The following is a 5,267-nucleotide window of genomic DNA, read 5'->3' as shown; positions in this document are numbered from 1 at the left end:
TGAATAGTTGAAAGTTGGAACGAGTTGAATCGGTGGAAAAATGTAGAAGTTAGAAGTGAAAAACGAAATTTTATGAAATTTTGCAAAATTTTATGCAAATATTAAAAGTGAAAACGTGAAAATTTTGAATTTGGGAAGTTTGGGAATGTCCCCAATGTGATTTGAATGTGTTGAATGATGTGAATTTCAAACTGGAACAACGTAAATGTGAAATGTTGAATCTGCCATTAAGAATGAATGGGGCAAAAATCGCCATAAATTTATGAATTATGCGAAAACGGAAGATTTTTGGAACGAGAAAAATGTGAGCAGTCGTGCCATGAATATTTGGAATAAGTGAAAAGTGGAATGGAGTGAATCGGTTGAAGTATGTGGAAGTAGTTAAGCGCCAAAAAAGTGAGCGGATGTTGAATAATAATAATAAAGGACAGGAATAACAATAGTGTGAAGGTCTTCACCTTCACACTAATAATAAAGGACAGGAATAACAATAGTGTGAAGGTCTTCACCTTCACACTAACTAGAATTTTGCAATTTCTGGAGAAATTGCGTGTGAAGGCGAAATGTATGAATAACTTTTTCGGGGAATGCTGCCGAACGATGTTGAAACGTGTTCAATTACTTGAGAACATTTGGAGAATTTGTGGTGAATTTCAAAATTGAAAGTTTGGAATATTTGGTAAGTGGGAAGTTGTGGAATAGGTATGCAAAAGATGAACAGTTGAAAATTGGAATGGGTTGAATCGGTTGAAAAATGTAGAAATTAGAATAGAAAAATGAAATTTTGGAGAATTTGGTTGAATTTCGAATTTGGAATCTTGGTAAGTGGGAAGTTGTGGAATAGGTAGGCAAAAGATGAACAGTTGAAAGTTGGACTAGGTAGAATCGGTTGAAAATGGTAGAAATTAGAGTAGAAAAACCAAATTTTAGAGAATTTCGAATTATTGGTAAGTGAGAAGTTGTGGAATAGTTAGGCATAAAATGCATGAGCTAAATGTTGAAACGGGTTGAATTGGTGGCAAAATGAATAAGTTAGAAAGGAAAAACGCTGTTAAATGACACTGAATGACGTATACATGAAGTGGGATTTAGCTGAACCTGTTGATGTTGGGACAATACAAATAGGTTAAAAAAAATTGGAAACTGCAGGTGAATATGTACATTTTAGAAAAAGCAGTAAGCAAGAAAACCAATAAGCGAGTAAAAACAGTACATACGCAAGAAGTATTAGTCAACAAGAAACAGTCAGCAAGGTAACTACTAAGAATCAAATCTGAATCTGTTCTTATTAGGCATAACGAAATCTGCATGACAACATAACGTCCACCAGGTGTCAGTGCTGAGTGACAGTTATTAAGCATGAGATGAACAGTTTAAAGTTGGAACATGTCGAAAAAGACATTCCTGTCCACAAATCCCATTGGAAAATAAGGATGCTGAGGCCAAAGACGTGTTGCTTTGACGTTGGGGATGTCTGGATAATCTGCAGTAAAATCAAAAACACCAAAAATAAATCCTCTATCCACATTAAAAGTAAAATAACATAGTGTATTTAAAAGTTGACAGAATTACATTGCATGTCTAATGAAAAAATATGCACATCTCTTGAAACTTGTTACAAATGTAAGGCTGTGTGTGCAATTGTTACAGACAGAAATGATTAAGACAGCTCATCCGCTATGCAACATATTTAGTTTCAGCGTCCTCTACTGGCAAAAATACATATTGCACTTGGGCGCATGCGTTTCTTCCTCTAAATAGAAAACAAACCTTCCTATAAACCAAAAGTTCTGGGGAGGCAAGTGCCACATAATGTTGATCTTTTATTTATCATTGTATGCAAACGAATGGTTTTTATGTATTATCTATCCATTTACCTGGCCGTTTATTACACCCAAAAGCAAATATAGCTTTTGCTATACGATAGACATCCATTGTACATTCTCATATTAACCTTGAGAGGGTTTAAAAAAATATTTACGTACCATCTTTGTCGTTGCCTGATGGATCTGTCCAGGTTCCCCCTTCCTTAGTTGTGCGTTTTTTCGTTCGTGTCCACCGTGTTGCTTAAGGTGAGTCAGTTCCACATGGACTATGGAAAATGTGAGTCGGCAGACAGTGCATATTTTCCTCACACTTTTTGACAAATCTATTTTCTGCTTCACTGTCCACTCGGCAAGTTTGAAACTTGTGTGCTTCTTTTTAGTAATACTTACCCCCTTGCGGTCGCAGTAACTGCCTGGAACGCGTCCATGCTGCTGAGTTAACTTCTGCAATCTACTTTGTGGTGCCACCGCACATGAGATGATCGCATTCCGTATTGTTTTCTATGTTCTTTGGACAGCAGGCCAAAGAACGCTACCGTAAATTCTATCTATCAATCTAGAATGGGAATACATGCGACATCTGAGCAACATTTTCAAAATAAACCATAGTATTCCAGAATACTAAAATAAAGACAGCTGAAGTTACAAATATCCCAAAATAAGACATGGGTAAAATACCATTACTATAGATTAAAATAGATTGAAATCATATACTATACAATACATTAATACCATTAACTACACATTGAAACAATATATTTGCGACTGTATTTGCTATAAACAAAATAATAAACTGGGTCACCTAAATCGGCATATGACGTTGCCTCTCTCTCTCTCTCTCTCTCTCTCCAACTTGGTGTCGTGGAGCCACACCAGCATCTCTGGTCGCAGGTCGAAGAGGCCGGCCTCTGAGGGTGGTCTCTATAGGGGGCAAATGTTGATGAAGTGGTTAAATATATTATCATAATTTAATAAAAATGAATAAAATAAATTATTTTGTGCATTTAACTTTAAACTTTAATAGTAGAACATTTTAACCAGAACAAACAAGTAACACAAAATACAAACAACAGAACAAAAAAAAAAAAATTACCACAAAAACCCCTCTTCCACTCCTCTAATGGAAACATTCTGGTGGCATTGGTGGCGTCCACAAACTCCTTGTTCAAATTCACCATTGATTTTAAAGGCCACAAAGCGAAAGGGCTCTTCTTCCAGTTCCTGCGCAAAGAAATTTCATGACAATTTATTATGTTTGAAACACCACGAGAAAACATGATGGATGGATGGATGGATGGATGGGGTTGGGTAGGTAGGTATGTAGCTTGGTTAGATATAGATATATAAACAGAAAGACAGACAGATAGACAGACAGACAGCTGTGTCTGAGACAATATCCTACAAAGTTGGTGATCCAGATTTTGAGAAAACTCCTAAAGCATGAATCTGACTTCAACCTTAATGATGGTGAGCCACTGATAGCAGTGCATCCCAAGTAAATAACAGTATTGATTCAATTGAGAACACCTTTGTTTATACACATAAAAAACTGCTTGCTTTAGGTACCTTTATTACAGTATTTTCTGTGGAGTGGAGCTCTACGCCACTAGAAGATGATGTTGTCATGTGTGTCATGGACAGCCGCTGTCCAAGTTTGACATGGAAAAAGTTGGTTTCGCGCCATGTGAGGACCTTAATTTCTCTTTGATCCTGTAATGAAAATGACAAATTAGTATTAGTTGTTGAAATGTAGATCTAGGCTAAGGCAACATGATGCCCTAAGGGACCTTACTCAGGTGAAATGAGAGTGTGACAGATATCTTTACTGAGACTCTCTCTCTCTCTCTCTCTCTCTCTCTCTCTCTCTCTCTCTCTCTCTCTCTCTCTCTCTCGACACAATCAACAGATTAGCATTAGCAATACGCTATCGCAATACAACAACAAAAATCTGCTATAAAACTGCTCCTCAACCAATTGTTTCTTTGCAATTGTATTTGCAATACCGTAATTATTCTAATAATTATCGCCCATATTCTAATAACCGCCCTGTGTGTGTTAGCGATAGCATAAATAAAACACTGATACCTCTAATTATCGCCCATGCTGCTAAAAAATTCCCCCCAAAACTTACGTTTTCCTCCGCGACCACATGCCGACGTCTTTGCGCAAGTTTAAATATGACTGATTTGACAGCGCGTTGAACGTCCCTTTTAATTTGTTTTTCTCCATAAACTATGATACAATTACACTCGTCACTCCGCAACAATATCCTCACACAATTACGTTCTCGGTGCATGGGCTCGAACAAGACGATCGCGTTAATATGACGTGTACAACACGTGATGTGCGACGGTAGCGTGTCGCATCGATGGCGGCGTCAATTGACGCACCCCGCTGTTAGAGGTAGCTCAAAACAGCCGCTGTCCTCGTGTTAAAAACACCAGTGAGATACTACATAAGGAAAATATACATATTATCGCCCTTTTCAGTGCCCCTTGGCAATCGGACAATAATGGGTGATAATTGGAATAAATACGGTAATTTAATAAAACGGGTACCTTAAATCCACGGAAGACTTTGCTTGTAATGATTTTACACAGCCACTAAGTGTCAGTGTCGAGCAACTGAATCAAGATCGCGATCGTATTTGCAATAGAAATATAATAAAACTAGGTCACTTAAATACGCAGTTGGAAAAATATGGGGAGAAGAAAAATTAAAGTATCTATTGAATTGATACAACTAATACATTTAATATAATGACGCAATACACAATTTATACACGGACAACAAAATATAACTAAGAGGTGAAATATATGATCATAATTTAGATTAAATTAATTCAATTTTATAAAAATAAATAAAATAAACAATGACGATTTTGTGCATTTAAATTCAAACTTTAATCATAGTACATATTAAACAGAACAACAAAGAAGTAACAAGAAACACAAACAATAGAACAAAATTTCAAACAAAATTACCACAAAAACCCCTCTGGGGGAAAATTAGGGCCCTCGGGGAATCTTTGGTTCCACTCATCCAAAGGAACCGTTTTGGTGGCATTGTTGAGGTTGACCAGCTCCACGTGTTTGCCTTTTATTTTAAAGGCCACAACATGAAACTGTTCTTCCAGTTCCTGCGCAAAGAAATGTTTTGACAATTTATTATGGGTTTAAAACACTACGAGAAAACATGATGCATGGATGGATGGATGGATGGATGGATGGATGGATGGATGAAGTTGGTTCGGTTGGGTAGGTAGGTAGGTAGGTAGGTAGGTTGGTTAGATAGATAGATAGATAGATAGATAGATAGATAGATAGATAGATAGATAGATAGATAGATAGATAGATAGACAGGCAGACAGATAAAAAACGTAAAACCTAAAACAATTTGATTAATTTCATGAACATAATTACAACCACAATGATTTTATAC

General features: G+C 36.6%; 1 long non-coding RNA gene across 1 annotated transcript; it reads right to left on the bottom strand.

Moving 5' to 3' along the window:
• Window positions 1-1,150: 1,150 nt before the first annotated feature.
• On the bottom strand, window positions 1,151-4,148 carry LOC133143245 (uncharacterized). The gene is made up of 5 exons (XR_009710387.1): window positions 3,958-4,148; window positions 3,393-3,536; window positions 2,920-3,047; window positions 1,986-2,747; window positions 1,151-1,483 (listed from the first exon to the last, which is right to left on the bottom strand). It is a non-coding gene; the product is annotated as an uncharacterized LOC133143245 (long non-coding RNA).
• Window positions 4,149-5,267: the final 1,119 nt, after the last annotated feature.

Source organism: Syngnathus typhle, linkage group LG18 (genome assembly GCF_033458585.1).
Source record: "Syngnathus typhle isolate RoL2023-S1 ecotype Sweden linkage group LG18, RoL_Styp_1.0, whole genome shotgun sequence".
NCBI classification, from domain to species: domain Eukaryota; kingdom Metazoa; phylum Chordata; class Actinopteri; order Syngnathiformes; family Syngnathidae; genus Syngnathus; species Syngnathus typhle.
Note: the sequence above shows the minus strand (reverse complement) of the source record. Positions and strands in the feature narration are given on the sequence as shown.